Below are 21,178 nucleotides of genomic sequence, written 5' to 3'. Positions count from 1 at the left end.
CAAATTTCCTTAGTTGTCTCCCTCCACCCCTCTCCTGGAACATTCACAGAAGTTACATTTGTTGCTCTTTTAAAACTGCAGGTTGTTAATTTAACTGAGGTTTGACAAACACTCTTACTTTAGTCACAGGACTGAATTAAGTTTTAGTCTTAGAAGGGTATTTTTACCTATGACTTTTTGTTTAATAAACTTGTTTTACTTTTACAGTTTATTAAACAAAAAGTCATAGGGTCAAATTATACCCTATTCTATTTGTATACAGAATACAAATAGAAAGGGTTACAAGCAAACAGAAGTAAAAATACCCTTCTAAGACTAAAACTTAATTTCAGCAAGATACAATCATTGCAGAAGTAGATTTCTCACCTATATTCAGTTCCTCAAGCCTTCAACCCCTATTGAACATTTGAAATTGAAGGACCCAATGTTCCTTGATTTCAAGAGCTCTGGCCCCTTGAATCACACAAGTAATTGATCACTGTCTTTTTGCCCCTCTTCTATCACTCCAAAGTTCATTGTCTCTGTTTCAAGAGTCAGGAATGCTTCCTGTGGACTTCCTATCCCCCTGCTGGTTTGTATGTTAGGAGGGGCTTCCCTTTTCTTGATTGCTTAATTTACATTAGAGACTGGTATAGAGCTGCCTTCCCTCCTGGCTGAGAGAGAACTTTTTTCTCCCTGGGTTTGGTCACATACTTTAAAGCATATCATCAGTGAATATCCATAATTCTTCATATAGTGCTAATGCATACATTTCACAATGATATTAATCACCAGCATGTCATAGGCTTTCATAAGACTTTATTCAATATACTTTTATAATACAGCAATATTGTTTACAATCAGTTGATTCAATTGCTTATCATTTGAAGTTCAGACCCCCCCTGTCTATAGACCAATAAACTTTTGAAATGTATTCTCAGATAAAGTAACTTTTCTCCTATGGGGAAGAGATGCTATGCAGCCTGGTGAAGTCTTCATGCTGGTTCCTCCCCATGTTAGCTTGATGGCTTTGTTTCCTTTTTATGTAAAAGTACCTTCAGTATTTCTGCCTGAGGACCCGGCTGGTCAGACAAGTAAATTCACATTCCTTTGTCTAAGGCAGTCTAGGCTTATGCATTTCTTGCCAAACACATTTTAAGAACATAATTCTATCACATATGTTCATGCAGTAACATGGATTGATGCACTAATATTTTATCCCTGTTAAACCACAAGTGAAAACAAACACAATGGTCTCCTTTTAGTCCCTAGTGGAAAAATGTCTACATCACAAAGACACCAGATTTGTTCAGGGTGTTTTCTATGCTGAGAAGGCTGAGGCCTGAAAAGGAAGATGTGACACTGAGGCCCATTAGTGGTTCACTATTCTGTCAGCAACTTGTCAGGCCTGACATACTCACTACACCTAACATGCTGATGTCATGATATATACCCAAAAGGTGGCTTGTAATATATCATTGGAAAACTAATAACTCACTGATCATTAATATTTCTGAGTGGTGTATGGGGCAGATTCTCAGCTGGTGTAAACTATCATAGCACCATCGATGAGTCTATCAAAAGTTTACATCAGTTGAGCCTCTGCCCCTGTATGTGCTATTAGGGAAGTGATATCTATGAAACTGTCCATAGCCATCAATGCATACTTCCTTGTACTGCTTCACTTCAATTAACTTCATTGAATAGACCAGACATTCTCTTAAGAGGATCCATGATTTTTTTTAAGCTAGTTCATGTTAGGAAATCTATTTCTTCATTATCTACTGCTGCCATATTCACATAAGACTGGATGAAAAACGGGAATCATCTTTTGTTCCATGTGTGCATAACATCAAGCACAACGGGGTATTGGTCCATGATTGACTAATAAATAGTCCAAACCTAAATTTATCCAAAATTTGCAGAGGCACTTTGCTTAATCAAACTGGTCTCCTTCAGAAACTCCAATATCAGCCAAGCGCTTCATAACTAAAGGATTTCTTACTTAAGTGGAATTGTTCATGTTTTCCATAACACTGTACAAAAACTAGATTGCAACTCATAAAGATGATCTAATATTTAAGTTCTTACACTGAACCCATTAAGAAGGAAGATGAGGGCTTTAATGAAGGCTTACAAAGCAAAGACTATCTTCATTTTCAACAACAAAAATTGTCCCTTCACAGTGAAAGGCCATCAGACAAATGTGTCTTGGATGCAATTTTACAACCTGCTGCATTTTTTCAGCTTTGTCTATGTATTTTTATGCAGCCTCTATAATTGTGGCATCTGTTATAACACTGAAATGAAACAGTAGCTGGGCTTATTCCAGATTTTTCTACAATTTTGGGAGACTAAATAGTTTAATAGGATAGCCATTGTGTGTATAAAAACAGAGCCTTTCATGAGTGGGTTAATTAATCATAACTGTTTAAAGTATCTAGATAGGAACAAAATTGCTGAACAAGTGTTTTTTGAAAATTTGTACAGGTTTTTGTTTTGTTTTGCCAATTCATTTAATGTGATTTTTTTGCACCCCTGGGATCTGACTGTGGGCGTGTAATTTCACAAGACAAAACTTTTTTTACCGTGAAGCATATGAAAACTCAAAAAGCCTCTTTGAGTTTTTGAACAAAACTGTCCAGTTTTTGGAGAAAAAAACCTCTTAGAGGCTATCTGGTTTAGCACATCCCTGATTCTTTATCCACCTCTGCCACTAACAGATTTGCTAATATGTTGTCTTAAATACAAGGCCTAACACCACCTCTGTGAAGTAGGCAAATATATCTTCTTCAAAGATAACTGGGGCTGACAGAAGTTAAGTGACAGGCTCAAGATCACACAGAGTTAGTGTCAGAAGCCAGATTATAAATCATATCTTTATGATTCCCAGGTCCATGCAAAATCTAGTAGACCTGGGCATGCCATTTAACCTCTGGGGCTTGATTTTTCCCATGGTAATCCTACACTATACCATGCTGGTCCTATTGTCTGAGGCTCCAAACCCTGGCATAAGAAGGTCTAGTCTGCTGATCACCACTCCTCAGCTTGTGCTAGAGATCAAACATCATACTCAGTGTTAGGAAAATCCATGTCCACAGGGGGAGAGATAGTTAAGTGGTTTGAGCGTTGGCCTACTAAACCCAGCGTGGTGAGTTCAATCCTTGAGGAGGCCATTGAAGAATATAGGGGGGCAGGGGGAACTGTCAGGGACAGTACTTGGTCCTGCTAGTGAAGGCAGGGGACTGGACTTGATGACCTTTCCAGGTCCTTTCCAGCTCTATGAGATAGGCATATCTCCATATATTCTTTTATTTGAGTACTGCTGTAGGACTGACACTACAATTCCTACTCCTAACCCAAGATTCCTCACCTAAAGCTGATCCAGTGGATAAACTCATGCATATGTCAATAGTTTGACAACTGGTCCATATGTTTGTCATGAGGCAAAATGTTCTTTCCCACCCGTGCTTCCCCAAGTCAACAAATGAGTGCCAGTAAATTGTTGTTTGTAGGTCACAATCAAGTGACCCATTGTGTTAGGTACTGTACATACACATAGTAAGAGATTGCCTATCTTATCTATTTAAGTTGCAGACACTAGCATGGGAGGGGAAAGGGGTACAGAGATGTGAAGCAGTTGACACAGGATTATACAGAAGGTCAGTGGCTAAACTGGGACTACAACCCAACTCTCCTGAGACCAAGCCCAATACCTTATTCACTGGACCACACTGCCAGTCTTGCCATTAGCAGAAGGACTGGGGAGGGTACCACTTTGAAATGCTTTCTTTACCCTACATTAGAAACACGTCAAGCTGATTGTAATAAATGTGAAATGCTTTTAACTTTTGCTAGTTAGGCCTCCCATCTGGTAAGGAAAAGAAAAGGCCTGGCTACCATTATCTTCAGTTAGGGTGACCAGATAGCAAGTGTGAAAAATCGGGACAAGGGGTGGGGGGTAATTTGCACCTCTATAAGAAAAAGCCCCAAATATCAGGACTGTCCCTATAAAATCGGGACATCTGGTCACCCTATCTTCAGTAAAATAGTTGTTTGGTAAGAAAGCGTAGGAAGGAAAGTCAGGCCCTGTAATGTACAGTGGACACATTTCAGATATAAGCTTTTCCTATAGAAAAGATAGTTTTGGTTGTTACTCTTCATGTTGGATTTTACTCTCACTGAGTATATATAGCTCTCTGCAGCAATGTAAATTATTGGCCTGACATCAGCAGTGCAGAGCCCTGGTAACTCCCATTGGAGTGAGGGAAGGTTTTGGGTGCTCAGCATGTCTGATAATCAGGGGTATATATTTCGTGTCAATTTTACTAGTCTTGTCAGCAGCTTCAAACCAATGAAATCTGCAGTGCAGTCATTTGTTACAAGCTATATCTCTTTACTGGCACATCCAGCTGCAAAGAAATACGGGGATCATAATTTATATGCTGTCCCTTTAAAGAAGCTGCCCACATTTCCAATATAAAGAAGGAATATTTGTATGATGCTGTCACACATGGCCTTACTGTAAAACTGACATGCTCTTAAATAATTAAAAAGGGGGTACTTTAATTTTGAAAAAAGACCCCATAGGAAGGAGGTTGAAGGAAGCTTTTAGTCAGCGTTGAGGTTAGATTTATTGATCTGGTGATCAATCCCATCTTCTTTCCTGAATTTAAAGCTAATGGGAGATTGTGGTCAAAGATGAGTGGCTTTTAGTTAAGGTTTTTGACTCTTATAAATAATACAACAAATGTCTTAGTAAGTAATAAGAAATAAGGAATTCACTCATTCTTTTAAATAGAACAAATGTGGCAAACAAGACTCAACTGTAATTTTTGAAGTCATTTATTAGACAAATTGCTCTTCCCTACTTTTTTACAAGAGAGAGACATAAACCATTATATTATTTATTCATGAATCATAGCCATTAAGATGATAAATCAAATTATCAGCTTCCTGTCTCTTCAGTTTTAATAATTTTTTATAGTTCATGTAATATAAAGACAGCTTCCTTCCTATGAAACAAGAGACCTTCAGAGACCTATTTATTGTAAACGTACATTTCCTTCCCATTTCTAAGTATATCCTAGTAATTTTCTCTGTCAATTTTAGCTGTAATAAAAATCCAATAAAGAACTTGTACGTTGGTCCAGTGTAGCAAAATTAACTGTGAAGAAAGTGGGTTTTTTAATCTCTGAAGTACATTATATTAGAAAATGCTGTTGAGGTTGGTTTGTTTTTATTTTTTTATGTGTCTGGGATGTGATAAGTTGATGGCATAATGAGACAGAAATCTTGACCACAGCTCATACAATTGCTGATGGGAGCTTTCGCTGATGGTTTGGGATTTTAGGTTGATCTATACAATATTCTCACTTCCTTTGATACTGAGAGCCATCTTCTTTCTCAGTCCCAGCACTGCAGTCATATCATCTATTATATTCTGCCTCTCGGCAGGATGCACAGGAGCTAGTGTCACTCCTAGTCTGGGAACCAGCTAGCACTGGAGAATGATGGAAACACCATTTCAAACATCTCCTCATTGCTTTCTTGTAGACTGTGATATGTGTAGAGTCATCTGGGGGGCAGAGTATCTATTCTGAACCAAGCTGGACTACAATCGAGTGGCAATAGATGTCTCCATTGCCCTGCATGAGATTTGACCTTCTGTGTACATTGATTTCCATTTGAAACAAAGGCTGTAGCTGTTAACTGATTTTTAAACTTGATTGTCCATATTAAATGCTACTCTCAGGAAGCAAGGGTGAGGGGCTAGTTACCAAGAGCGTCATGAAAGCCTTTAGAATGCTGGGAATATTCATCTTGTGCTACAGTGTAAAAATCAATACAGGTTTACTCAACTCTGCATGATTTGCTAGGGCTGCATATAAAATCAATAGTACATGCATGGGGTGAATTGCAATAACTTCACCCCCAAAACTCATTGTAATTATTGCCTCAATGAGTGTTGCTGATGCATTATTGAAATGTTTCCCCTCTGACAATCAAGTGAAAGTGCTGAGGATTGCACGCATTCTTAAAGGTGTCTGTTGCACCTCTAAAGATTCTGGTAAACTTCCCCAGACTCCAGATCTGCTCCTACAGATGCTCAAAAGGAGTTTTACTATAAGATCCCTTGGTTAGGTTGTCTGCAGAAAATGAACTAGGGACATCTGGATCTACAAGCATGAACCTCTACTGCTAGAGCTAAAGAACCAGCTCCGTAGCTTGAAGGCTATAGCAGGTTTATAATCCTCTTTATGAGGTCTGGCCATGAGAAAGGACAAAAACAACGAGTTACATCGTTGGCTTGAAAGGGAGCTGAATCAGGCCTTATAATGCAATCTCTCTCCTTTCTCCATCCACCCCCGCTCCCTCCCCATCCACACACAAACATGCTTTGCAAACTCAACCCTCCCTGATCTTTTGCCACATATTCTAAGAGTGGCATTTCCACCCTTATTGAAACTGTTTTGCTCATTTTATTTTATCTACATTATGTAGGTAAGTTCCTGTCTCCAGTGGAGGTTGCCATTCATACCCATAATAAAGCCTGAGTGCTTCTTTATTTTCATTAAATCTGTGGGATCTCTGTCCTTGATTCTGTTCCCTGAGATGTCAGTGGGAAAATTTACACTTACCTTTATGTATCTGTTAAAGGTGCCAAGATTCATAGATTCCCAGGCCAGTGTTTCGCAACCTGGGAGTCACGAGACAGCTTCAGGGGGGTCTAAACAAGGCTGGTGTTGGGGGTAGGAAGCACTGGGTCTGGGGCCCCGTGCCACAGGGGTAAGTCCAAAGGGGATTGCCCGCACAAAAGGGTTGAGAAACACTGATCTAATCTGACCTCCTGTATAATGAAGGCCATGGAACCTTCCCCCCAAAATTCCTAGAGCATGTATTTTAGAAGAACATCCAGTCTTGATCTTTCAGACAGACTCACGATTGATGTTAAGTGTATTTGATCAGCTAATCTACCTATGTAATTTATATCACCCTCATTGATAATAGCCCTACAAGGACTGAAATCCTCTCTGTATCTGCGGATCTGCTATAATGCAGACAGTGTCATTGGACCCTTCCTGATCAATGTGACTCAACCTAATGGCACGAACACTTTGAAAGAGGGGAGCAGTTCAGCCTCCGGGCCGGCTTTAGGAAGTGCGGGGCCCAATTCGAACATTTTCGGCGGGACCCCGGGAGGGATGACTAACAAAAACAAACAAACAAAAAAACATGTAAAAAAAAAAGCCTTTCATTTCTTCCATGTATTATTTAATTTCCATAACTATATAAATAATAAAATTATATATTATGTACAGTGCGTCATATATGCTGTTGATCAGTTATTAATGAGCTCTGTTTCACATGTGTGGGTCCCTGCCACTCCCTGGGGGGGGGTGCACATGTGTGGGTCCCAGCTGCTCCCTGGCCCCCTCATTGAAGCAGGTGTGCAGGGTTATTGCCCTGGGAACTGCAGGGCACCAGTGGACATGGGGTTGGCTGGAGGCAGGGCAGGGACTGACTGGAGGTAGGGTCTGGCTGCAGGCAGGGCAAGGGATGCGGGGCTGGCTGGAGACAGGGGTGTGTGGGGTGGGCTGGCTGGCTTCAGGCAGGGTCGCAGGGGTGTGTGGCAGGGGTTGGCAGGGCTGGAGACAGGGAGTGTTGGACTGGCTGGCTTCAGGCAGGGGGGTGCGGCAGGGGTTGGCTGGAGACAGGGCAGGGGGTGCAGGGCTGGCTGCAGGCAGGGCAGGGGGTGCAGGGCTGGTGCGGGCAGGGCAGGGGGTGCAGGGCTGGTTTCGGTCAGGGCAGCAGGGGGGTGCGGCGCGGGTTGGCTGGAGACAGGGCAGAGGGTGCGGCAAGGGTTGGCTGCGGGTAGGGGGTGCGGCAGGGGCTGGCTGCAGGCAGGGCGGGGCTGGTGCGGGCAGAACAGGGGGTGCAGGGCTGGTTCGGGCAGGGCAGGGGGTGTGAGGCTGGAGGCAGGGCAGGGGGTGCAGCAGAGGCAGCTGGAGCCCTAGCTCTTTAAATAGCCCCCGAGCCCCCCGCTATCCCAGGGCTCTGGGGGCTATTTAAAGGGCCCAGGGCTCCCCTGCTTCTACCGCCCCGGCCCTTTAAATAGCCACGGGAGCCCTGGGGAAGCGGCAGGGCTCCAGCGGCTATTTAAAGGGCCGGGGCGAAAGAAGCAGCGGGAGCCCTGGACTTTTTAAATATCCCCAAGAGCCCTGCAGCCCTACCCCAGGGCTCTGGGTGGTAATTTAAAGGGCCTGGGCTCCAGACCCTGCTGGGAGCTCCAGGCCCTTTAAATTGCCTCCTGGGGAAGCCGGGCCACACTGGTACGCCGTACCAGGGCTTGGGCGTGGGGCCCGATTCAGGGGAATTGGTTGAATTGGCCTAAAGCCGTCCCTGTTCAGCCTTTAAGTCCATTTGGCTTCTCTGTTGTGATAGACAGGATGGGTGCCAGCTGTGCTGGTGGTTCTTGTATATGGAAATGGAGCCGGAAAGCCACCACACTTGTTTCACATACTGTTGTCCATGAGGGAAGAGCAATCAATGAATCAATTTGGTAACAATTGCTGGAAACTGCCAACCTCATCAGGATTTGAACAAGTAACCATGGGTCTGTATCTGCAGTCTAATCCACCTTGTCCTGCTTTATTTCTTTTTCTAACCCATCAGAGAGGAATGATTTCTTACTTACCTTTTTACTCTGTATATTTAAGCAATTTATTTAGAAGTGTCACTGTGAGCCAACAGCTAGAAAAAGCTCTGGGTTTGTATCAATTGAATAGGTCCTTTTTACAATGTTTTTAAAAATACATGTTAATCAGCACCAATTACATCCTATTGCTTGCATTAACAATGTGAATTTTAAAGGACTAGACTGGTTTGTCCTCCTGCAGCAGCTGTGTAGTTATATTCCCGGGACAGGCCTTAAAAAAGTTACAAGATGGCCAAAAAGCCCTGTTAATGTCTCTTAATTTTTGATGCTGGTCTGACTAGAAAGTGGCCTTATCAAATTTTGTTTCCAATTAAAAAAAAATTGGATTAGCTCTTGGGCTGAGATCTACTGTGTCATTTTTAGTCTGCAAGTAATGACCCTCTGAAAATAGAGCTGTATAATGTAAATATGCTGATTGGTGCTGCTGGGATGGTCAGGGAAATACATTAGCAGATCAAACAGGGTAATAAATCTTCTGCCACAACCTCCCTCATTAAACTAGATAAATTGAAATTGCCTCTGGGGTATTAAACAGTTCATTATTTTGTAGGGGAGTAACATGCAAGACAAATGGACAGGGTTTTTTTTAATTGATATTCAGACCGTGACAAATTGATCAAGTAAACTTAGTTGGGTGAAAATTAATCTGAGCTATGGCAATATTACTGTATCATTTGCACAGACACACCCAAAACTCATTGTCTCATTGGTTCTGGGGTTGTTGTTTTTTCCCCCTAGAAAATAAATTTTCTTTAGCAAATTAAGCACTCAAGGATTGTATGCCATGTGTGTCAGCAGTATCTCAATAAAGCCCAACAGAGGTTGGTGACTAAACACTTTTGTGTTGTTTTGAGCAGTTGTAACCTGCTTGCATTTATAAAAAGAATGGACCTGGTTTGCATTGTCAGAGCATTGATATAAATACTAGAGGCCACTGATGCTTAGTGCCCACAAACCATTACTGGCCCAAAGTGAAGAGAACAAGGGAAGACATAGAAGATATCCAAATGGAAAACTGCAGCAATAAGAGAGAGGTGTGGATGTACGGCTCAGTGTGGTGCAGGATCAAACTGCAGGAACCCCTGAATGTTTCCTTGGAGAAAGGCATGCTCTGCTCCTGCCTTCTTGCTCCACACTGTGCTGTTTGTATATGTTTCCTCCACCAACACCTTTCCAGTTTTGTGCAGCAATATGATTTACCACATCCCTTGTATCCTCAGCTCCTCTCCCAGGCTCCAGGAGGAGAAGACATCTCCCTTCCTGGAGAGCGCTCTGACCTTGAGCGCAACAAAAACCCACACTCACACTCTCCTCCTCTTCCTTACACTGACATCCTGTGCTTTTATCAGTCTTGGGCTGATGGGCTAAGGGGCTCTTTAGCTCACCCAGCCTCCACTCACCTGATTAGATCATTAACTTCAATTACCCAACCAGCCCTCTCTGGGGGAGCCAATTAGAGCCAGAGTGATCAGAGTCCTGGCTCAACTGTTAATTCCTTGCACTTTCACAGTATTTCATTCATAAAAGCAGGAAACCCCACGCTCATATTTCCTGTGGGAAAACTTGATACTACAGCTCTTGAATACTGCTCAGAAATCCCCCATTTATCTCCTTGTGAAAACCTTCCAGATCCAACAGCTGTAGACTGAGGGTCAGGCTGACCCTTTTAAGATCTTTTGTCGAATGACAACATTTTTGCTTTTGAGGTTGGTTTCAGTCCAACCTCAGCCACTCTCAGATGGGATTAATGAGTGAGACAGGCCAACTACTGGCATTTTTAAACTCTGGGATGAAATTAATCCTTGGTGTAACTCCAAAGGCCTCAGAAGATTTACACTGTAGATGGATTTGACCCAGTGTTCACTTGGGTGGGGTAGGTGTGATGATGAATAGGAGATTAATTGAGTGGGTTAGATATTGTGTGGGTTTGTGTGACTTTAAGCATATGAACTGTATAAGGTACTAGGATTTCAAAGAAAATCTCGCTCATGATCACATTTATATAAACCTCAATGAAACGATATGGAAAGGAATAGGGACTAAATATCAGAGGTGCATTCCCTTGGTAGACGTTAGAGGTGTAGGTAGCAAACTCGTGGCTAGACAAAGACTGGCTGATGAAATCAGAGGTTTCTTTCTTTTCTTCTTTTACATGGGTCAAGGTCATATAGTCAATACTTTTATATTTTTCTTCATTTAATGACAAAAGCAGGAAATAAACTACCACCTTCTTGTACCCAACATGCTAATTTATTTGGAGTCAAAGTAGCCAGGAATAGTTGGGAGAGGAGATTCGGGGGGGGGAAGCACATGACTCATCCATTTCCAGCCACTCCTCAAGCCAACAACTGTGCCATTGTTATTTAACTATAATGCCTTCCGTCCCCAAAACTGCATCCTTAAGCAATTAAACTCCTACACAAACATGACCAAATAGCACTCTAGAAAGCATCTTTTAGAGCTCAGCCTTTCAACACTTTCCAAAGTTGCAATATAAATTATACTGTGGAAACCGGGTGTAACCCTTTGTGATTCAAGAAAGAAGCGTACCCCATTTCACACAAAGTGTGTCTTGTATTAGCATATAAAAATTACATGTAGTGGCAGTTAAGGTTGTGACAGGACACACTCCATCCACCCATAACCTTAAAAACATTAAAATAAGAAGTTAAGGGGAAAGACTTATGCATTCCTTTCCACCATCATCTGGCCTTCAGCACTATCAATAACATGCTCCCATGTGCCCAGGGCCGGCTCCAAGTTTTTTGCCGCCCCAAGCAAAAAAAATTTCCCATGCCCCTCCCCAGCCCTGCCCCAACTCTGCCCCTTCCCTGCCCCATTCCAACCCCTTCCCCAAATCCCCGGTCCCGCCTCCTCCCCCAGGCATGCCGCATTTCCCCTCCTACCCCTCCCTCCCAGGCTTGCCTGGGAGGGACGGGGGAGAAGCGGAGCGGCTGCACGCTCGGGGGAGGAGGTGGAGGTGAGCTGGGGGGGAGCGGTTCCTCTGCCCCCCCCAGGGTTACTTCCTGCAGCCCTCCCCACGCTCCGCAGCTCACATCCGCGCCGTCTGCTCCCCCGAGCGCTCCGCTTCTCCCCTCTCCCTCCCAGGCTTGCCACAAAACAGCTGATTCATGCTGAAAGCCTGGGAGGGAGAGGGGAGAAGCGGAGCGGCGGTGCGCTCGGGGGAGCAGGCGGCAGTGGAGTGGAGGTGAGCTGGGGAGGGAGCGATTCCTCTGCCCTCCCCCCCGAGTTAGTTCCTGCGGACCTCCCCACGCCTTCCACTGCCGCAGCTCACCTCCGCTCAGGGCCGGCTCCCAGCTTTTTGCGCTCCAAGCAAAAAACAAATTTTTTTAAAGGAGCCGGAGTGGCGCCCCTTGGAAAGTGCCGCCCCAAGCACATGCTTGGAGCGCTGGTGCCTAGAGCCGGCCCGGCATGTCCCATAAGGCTTTAACTTTTGTCTCCAACAGATACCCAAAAGCAGAAGCCTCAGCTTCCCCAGACTTGTACTCTAATGCAAAACCTTAACTGTGACCTCATCTGCCTTCATATCACTTCTCTGGCAGACATTCAGAAAGGACATTTGTATAGAAGTGTTGTCCTTCATGCTATGTATTGATTTAAATGGAAGTTAGGTGCCTAAATACCTTTGAGGATCTAGGCCATAGTGCCTAGGAGCCCCAACCAGGGATCAGGACTCTAAGGTGCTAGGTGCAGTACAAACACACAGCAAAAAATGGTCTCTGCCCCCAAAGATGGATACAAACAGATGGGTGGAGCACAAGGTAACAATGAGATAATTATGGACAGCCAAATAAGCAGTAGTCACAACACAAGAGCTGCTTAACCAAAAGTGCAATAGTAGTTTAGTGGAACTAAGCTCTGGGCTAGCTACATAAAATCTCTTTTTGCACTTCATTGACCCCCCCCTGCGCTTTACTGTAATTTTAGAGGGATTAGCAACAACCTGGAATAAGAATATTTTGAGTAGACCACACAATGATAGCTAGTTTAAATGCAGGAAGATAGTAAGTCTCATGTCCTTTGGCATTAATTTCCTTTCACATAGGTTTCTGATTTTGGTAAGCTTGTAAAATATCACTTTCCTATTAGCCAATGCATTTTCTTCAACCACAAATTTGCAATAAATATATTTTTATTGGGGAGTATAATATAGATCATTGAGACCCAACCATATTTCATAAGTGTTGGTTCAAATACCATAAAGAATAAGGGGAATAGACTTGATGGTTCAGATACTGAATCCTTGTAGTAAATAAGGATTTAAAATGTTCCAAACTACTATTGCATGGTCTAATTTCAAAATGAATCAGCAAAACTAAATTATTTTCCTACATCCTGATTCAGAAAAGCATTTAAGTACTGGTTGAACTTTAAGCACATATATACATCCATTGAGGCCAATGGGACTTAAGCACTTGCTTAAAGTTAAGCATGTGCTTAAATGCAGTGCAGATTTGAGGCCCTAATGTACAGGATTTAGTTTCTTGTCCTGCAGACTTTATTCACATAATAGTCTTTCTATGAAGTTAGTCTTGTAAGGACTCTTCATAGGATTGCAGTATTGTGCCCTTTGCTCTTAACTCACTGTTATTTGATTAAAACAACCACATAAACAGTAACATCATAAAACCTTGGGCTACTCTGTGGAAGCACTAAAAATACTTGGTTCTGAAGGGAGGAGTGTGCTTTGAAGCATCGGTGGAGTTAGGGGAAGGTCTCCCAGACATTTAGGGAGTTGGCCCATTCTAGCTATTTTGGCAGCAAATCTTGTTTTCTCAAAATGTATTTAGCAAGGGTAGTGGTGGGGAAGGGAGAGTGATTTCTTTGAACTGTTCCAGAATGTGACTAGTTTTCTCAGGTCAGCAACCAGCCCTGATGTTATGTTTTTCTGCAAGAGATCTCTTTTCAATATGATACTAGACAGAGAAGATGTAGACAGCTGAGTGTTATTTATATTATTTGTACCGAGATAGCACCTAGAGGTTGGGGGCAGACAACTGGAGGCTCAGGGTGGCTGGAGCCCCTCCAAAAATTTAGGGATTGCACTAATAAAGAAAGAAAGAAAGAAAACCCTGAGCTTGGAATTTAAGCTAATTTATTTCACTTTATTAAAAGTGGACAAGTTTAGTCATGGTACAAAACTACTCATTAGCGTGATATTTAACAACTATTAGTTTATTATTTCTTAACTTTATTCCCACCCCCACAATAAAAAAAGTTGTCTATGCCCCTATAGGGGCTGCAGTCCCATTGTTCTAGGCACTGGAAACTCTAATAAGATGGACTCTGTCCCCAAATGCTTACAATCTAAGTATAATTCAAGGGAGAGGAGGTGAATGCAGCAAACAGCTAGGGGAACACAAGGTAACAATGAGACAGTTACTTCCCGCCTTCCTCTTCCTGGTGTGGGGGGTGGACTGAGGTAAGCCTTAGCACCCCCTCGCCACGAGGTCCCCCCTCGCTCGTCTTTTTCCCCTGAGGCCCTGCCCCCTGGCCAGGCCGGAAGCCAGCGTCAGGGTTTGGTAAGAGCCACCCAGGGAGCCTGGGCCGCTGTGGGGAGCTCTGGACCCTCCACCTGCCCTGGGTGGTGTGCCCCAGGAGGCGGGGACATGGGCCAGGGGCTGCTCTCAGGCTCCCTCGGCCCAGGACAGGGGAAGGGTCCAGGACTTCTGTCTGGTCAGGGGGTGGGACCTCAGGGGAAAGAGGAGAAGCAGGCGGGGCCATGGAGAGGGGCAGGGCCATGGAGAGGTATGGGGCCTCGTGCCACCCACCCAGCCCATGCCCCGAAGTCCCAGCTAAGGTTGCCAGGCATCCGTTTTTCGACCAGAACACCTGGTCGAAAAGGGACCTGACGGCTCCAGTTGGCACTGCAGACCGGGCTGTTAAAAGTCCAGTCGGCGGCACAGTGGGGATCCAGGGCTAAGGCAGGCTCCCTGCACGGGTCCCTGCAGCCCCTAGGCACATGGGTAGACAGGGAGGCTCTGCGCGCTGCCCCCGCTCCCAGCACCGGCTCCACAGCTCCCATTGGCCGGGAACCATGACCAAAGGGAGCTGCGGGGGCAGTGCCTGCGGGCCCCAACATCTTTACCCAGCCCGGATTCCTCTCCTGCACCCTAAACCCCTCATTCCCAGCCTCACCCCAGAGCTTGCACCCCCAGAGCCCTCACCCCCCCAGCACCCCAACCCCCTGCCCCAGCCCGGAGCCCTCTCCTGCACCCTGAACCCCTCCTTTCTGGCCCCACTCGGAGCCCGCATCCCCAGCCCAGAGCCCATACCCCTCCCTGCACCCCAACCTCCTGCCCTAGCCTGGAGCCCTCTCCCGCACTCCAAACTCCTCATCCCCAGCCCCACCCCAGATCTCGCACCCCCAGCCATAGCCCTCTCCTCCCCTCCCCCCCCGCACCCCAACCCCCTGCCCCAGCCTGGTGAAAGTGTCAGGGATGGTCTAGCTGTTTCCTGCAACTCCTGCCTCAGCGCAGGGGGCTAGATGAGATGATCTCTCAAGGTCCTTTCCAGGCAACATTTCTATGATTCTATCATTACATCCTCTGATTCCTGTGATACAGCTATCTAGTCAAACCAAATGTGTTTGCAGTGGGCTTTGTCGAAATCTTCAATTCTCTTTCTTCCTAACATGATTACTATAAATATTTATATTCATTAATTAGGCTCAATTCTCCCTTTGCAAAAAATTACTGAGGGAATTTTCAATCAGTGCAGACAGACAAAGGAACGGGCCATGATTTTCAGCAGACAGATAAAAGAGACAGGATAGCATCTGCTGTTCAGTAACATACCTCATAGTTAAAGGAAGACTGTGCCATCTAGTAGTTAAAACAACAGTCTAGATGCTCGAAAGATCTTGAGTTCTCATCCTGGCAGAGCTTGAATGAGCATAGGGAGGCCATTTGATTTGACAACAGGTAGGTTACTGGTGTGTTGAGACCATAGCCTACCTTGCTGACCACTATTGTCTCATTGTTTCCTGGTACTCCCCCATCTGTCTGTTGTCTCTTGTCTTATGCTTACATTCTAAGCTTTTTGGGGAGGGACTTTCTTTTTGTTCTGTGTTTATACAGTGCCTAGCACAACAGAATCCTGGGGCCTTACTAGGATTTATACACACAATGATAAAATAAATAATAATGATCTGAGATCCCAATCCAGCCAGCTGGAATGCTAGGTAAACCCAAAAAGCAGGGCCTTCCTAAAAGGTCTGTACTTGGCTTCCTAGAATATAGCCCGAGGTTGAATTAACATTTCTGTAATCCCCACTGTGAAACCCAGTTGTTGCGAGCTCTGCCCACAGGGAGAGCCTTGGCAGCAGGGCTCCACCAGACAAGACCTGTTCATCATGGGCCTTTCCAGAGCCCTGAGATCAATGTAAAGATTCCCAGTAACTTCAGTGGGCTTTGGATCAAGCCTATTAAGAACGTTCAATTATCCATCTTTTAATTTATCACTGAAATGTCTATAAAACTCCCCAGGGATACGGGCTAGGGTTTAAAATACTCCTACCCTGCATAATTTCTTCCTCTTTTCATAAAAGGTAAGAGGAACTGGTGATTATGCTAATTGCCTCGAGAGTCGGAAGAACAGAGATTTTCAGGGAATTTGTCTGAATTTATTATCACTGCTATATATTTAACTAAAGAGATCCCTATGATTAAAATATGTTCAGGGTTTTATTATGGGTCTTTTGGCTTGAACTGATTGTGCCTTCAATTAATTGCGGTCTAATTTTTGGATTTTAATAGCTCTGTCAAACAGGTCTTCAAAATATCTAAGTGTCTTATGTATTTACAGGAATCATTCATCCATTGATGGCTATTGATTTGGCAAATCCATTTGAGCTACAATGCCACTGAATAAGTATCACCATGGTGTTTTTATTAGTTGAGAAGAAAAGCCTTTCCCAGGCTAACCTCTTTTCTTGCTGAGTTTCTCCTGAGGGCTGATGTGAAAATAAAACCCAGCTATGGAAGCGCTCATGTGGATTTTCAGAAGCAATATTGTGAGAATGCTTCCCCCCACTGCCCCTAGAGCACTTTCACATGGATTGAAGATGCAGGTTGGTATTATCAGCAGTAAGAGACTGATTCAACAAAGCACTTAAGCATGTGCTTAAGTGATTTGCCAAAGCAGGGCCTTCAATCTGAAAAGGGGAACCAAGGAAGAATAACATGGGTATTATTTATCCAGATTTGCTTTGAATGGCTGAATGCCCTTTAACTTTAGCTATGTGGCAAGAAACATCCTTGTTAGTGTTGATTTGATGAGCTTTGAGAGCTATATGACTGTTTTTACAATATGCTCTTGAAGGGTTGGAAACTGACAGAGCAATGTAAAAAGCGGCTGAGGTACAAGGAGTGCTGTGGAGTTGGATCCTGCATTCCTGGCAGCATTGCGGTGCAGCCATCAAGTTACGAGCCAAAGTGGGGAGGATACAGCTAAGGATCTCGTCTTTGCTCCCACTGTACACGCTTCCTGTCTCCTGCCTCTGTCCCGTACTTTATTCCCAGGAAATCCCATAGCCCAAAGTCACTGTCTCCCTGGCTGCATGATGCCTGTGTTCCCAAAACTAGTGCCAGCTCCACACTAAAAAAGGTTTGCCAGTATAGTTATCCCAGCAAACCCTACTCGTATAGACCCAGTTTATACCAGCAAAAAAGTGCGTTTGGTGGTATAGCTTATACTGGTCCAGTGAATGAGGTAAGCTATACAGTACTGGCAAAAGCACATTCTGCCTGTATAACTGAGTCAGCACTGGGGCTTTTGCCAGTACAGAAATGTCTGGTCTGTCTCTCATGACCCACCCCCCCTCCCCAATTGACATTACGATCCAGGCAAAAGGTTCTAGGATAGGCCTGTCCTTCCCTAGTCTAGGTTTGGTTATTAACCTAGCCTGGCTGTTAAAACTTCTTCTATGCTGCTGCTCTGAAACACAAAGGAACCGCAAAGAGGTTGAACTAAAACCAAATGTCCACAGGAGCCAACTCCTCCAATGGTCCCCATCCAGACAAAAGGGAAAATTTAACCCACCTCCTTTGTCCAGGTGAGGTTCCTGTGTCTAGCTCTTGGGCCAGACCTTCTACGCCTAACCCTTTCCACAGACTGCTTCCGACGGAGCACTTATATCAGTAATTCATGACATGCCTTTCATTAGCATCTTTGCCATCAGAGTAACTTATAGACCCCTGACAAGTCCAAATGATCCATATATGCTTCATTCCAATCATTAATACAAGCCATTCGACTGCAAATGTGTTCTCTGGCACCAATCAGTGGATCATTGACCTTACCCATATGTGCGTCATTAGTATACATTTTAACTAGATAAATGAGAAACCTTATATTGTGAACAATTAATTTCACATGTAGAAATATACCTCTACCCCGATATAATGCGACCCGATACAATATGAATTCAGATATAACGCGGTAAAGCTGTGCTCCGGGGGGGGGGGGGGGGGGAAGCGGTGCTGCGCGCTCTGGCAGATCAAAGCAAGTTCGATATAACACGGTTTCACCTATAACACGGTAAGATTTTTTGGCTCCTGAGGACAGCGTTATATCGGGGTAGAGGTGTACATTTATGGCCGGACAAAGTTAGAGATCTCAAAGGAACTAAGAGGGATTGCTAGAGGAAATGCAGCATGCTTGATAAAGAGAGAGAAAAGTGTGAATGCACGTTTATCTCTAGACAGACGGATGGCTCCTAGCAACATTGCACAGAAAGACAAAGTGAGACACAGTTGCATTCACAAGCTGACTCACAAGTAAGCAATCAAGTGGCAAACAATTGACTGATGTAGCCATGTTGCTGAGTCTCTGAAATGCCTGCAGTTGGTGTAATGTGCTATGTATGTAGACATGAATCCTTTTTCGTGTCGTATGATGCACAATATACTCCCTGCTCAGGGCTACTCACATGGCCATAGAGGCAATTGTGGGACATACTGCCTACAGAAAATGCTGTTCATGCTTTGGACATATATTTGTGGGCCATGGGAGAACATTCATTGCTTTAGTGCTATTCAAAACAGTATCCTAAGAGAAGCTGCAGAAAGGATTTCACTATGAACACAGGCCCAGATCCTCAAACGTATTTAGGCACCTCTCTCCCATTGATTTCAGTGGAAATTAGAAGCCTAAATACCTTTGAGGATCTGGGTGACAAGGCATATACCTTTTGACCAATCTATTACATGTATGTACCCAAGCTGCTGCACCATCCGAGATACAAGAATACAACATTCTGTGGAGCTGAAAAGTAGTACCAGGCACCATAATAGAGCTCTTATTATTCATTAGAGAATCAAGGGCCAACCAGGGAGTTTGAATCCACAGTACTGGTGGCCCCAAGCATTCAAGAATCATGTCAGGCCCCCCCAAAATAATGAGATTAGCTTTTTTAAATTTTAGATTAGATTTTAAAAAAAATAGATTTTTACATGACATTAGATTTTTAAAAAATTATAAATTTGGAGTTCTTTTTATTTGCCTTCTGCTTTGTGGACCCACAGGAGTCACATTTTCAAGCTTTTTTCTACAACAGTGAGAGCTAGAAAAAGTTTTTTGTTTTTTTTTAAGCAAGGACTGATTCTGATGTCATCACCTGGTTTCAGAACTGAAGCTTTAAGCAAAGCAGCTGAGGTTGTGAGACTTGCCAGATGGCATCACTGGACCAAGATCCAAAATGTGTGGTTGTGCGGATGTAGGGGGGTTGATTCAGGTCTAGCTCCAATGTTTAGTACTTTTTAAAATATCCCCCCCCCCCCTTTTAGAGAATGGAAAATTATATGAGAAGCTCCAGTTAGGCCCAGTTTCTGGGTGTCAACATGTACTGGAAATACCTAATTCCTACTCACTGAACATCAATGGAAAGTAAACATCCTCCTCCATAGATGGGGTTGTCCGGGCAGCTGCTAAATACATTCAGATGGCCACATATGTGAGGCCTGAAAAAAGCTCAAACAGTAGCTTGATATGTAATCGGGGTCCCATATATTCCCCAGTCCGACAGGCCCAGAATTTGCTGCAGAGTTCACCCCTTGCCACAGAGCTGTGTTCCAGAGTCTAAGTGATTATCAGAGTGTCTCTCGTGACAGACCACCTGTACATAATTCCGGAAGAATCAAAGGTTCTACGATGTTAGCACTGCTCCTTTTCCAGTTAAACCCAGTCTAATCTCATTTTCTCAATAGGATGCATTTTCCATTTCATTGCACATTAAACCAGCTTTCTGATTTTATCTTCATGGCAGCAAGGATCTGCCTAGAGAAAGAGCAATTATTAACTAGAAGACAGCGTCTTTTTCAATGTGATTTATTTTATGAGGGTTTCTGAAATAAATTATCAGTCTGCGATTGGCCATAAGGGAGAAGCACATAAAAGCTTACCACATGCATTGAACATACCATCTGGTATCCTTTACAAACTAGATTCAGGGTGGGTTAGCTAATTCTTTAGAGTGCATGATGTACACAGTGCACAGTGATGCATGGATATAAAAATGGAAGTAACTCAGTCAGAACCAGCTCTGTGTAACTGCAAATTAATTTCACATAGTTTACCATTCTAGTCCATTGTAAGCTTTTGGTGATTTCTTTCTGTCTGAACTACAAGTCATTTTGTATTCCAGAACTTTTATTGGGCTAAAAAATAAAAATCCTTCTATTAGACTGGGCGTTAAAGATGCTTCTTTTCTCCATTCTGTAATGGGTCCGAGTAGCTGGATTCACACAGCTGGTGCAAAAAAAGAGTTTGTTATTGTTTCTCTGGATAGCTTGTTTGTGGTATGCACAGCCTGGAGGGTGTGATTGGATTTCCTGGCTCCGATGTTCGTCATCTCCACATCTCTGCTGTTGTCCCTGAAAAAGATTAAATCAGACTTGGTAGGAACAATGACAGCTCAATGCCTGTGAAATATAATTGAAGCACAATATGCAAATTCCACCCCCTTTTTTCACTCCTGCAACCCCAAGGAAGCCAATGTTTGTATTCATGGAAAATGCAATTGCTAACAGTTCTCACATGGAATAGCATTGCTGACACTTTATTAATATTTTAAATTCTAGATTAAGTATTTCCTAATGATCTTTCCCATATCCCAATCTACAATGAGTAGCTAAGGATGACAACTCTGCCACTGAAGAAAAATACAAGCTACTATAGAGCAGGGGTGGGCAAACTTTTTGGCCTGAGGGTCACATCTGGATATGGAAATTGTCTGGCAGGCCATGAATACTCACAAAATTGGGGGTTAGAGTGCGGGAGGGGGTGAGGGCTCTGGCTGGGGGTGCAGCTCTGGGGTGCAGGAGAGTGGGACCCCCGAGGGGTTCGGAGGGCAGGAGGGGGATCAGGGCTGGGGTAGGGGGTTGGGGCACTGGAGGGCGTCAGGGGTGCAGGTTCTGGGCAGCGCTTACCTCAAGCAGCGGCACATTCCCTTTTCCGGCT

This window comes from Chrysemys picta, chromosome 4, assembly GCF_011386835.1.
Source record: "Chrysemys picta bellii isolate R12L10 chromosome 4, ASM1138683v2, whole genome shotgun sequence".
Classification (NCBI taxonomy): Eukaryota; Metazoa; Chordata; order Testudines; family Emydidae; genus Chrysemys; species Chrysemys picta.
The sequence above is the reverse complement of the archived record's forward strand: the minus strand, read 5'-3'. Positions refer to the sequence as shown.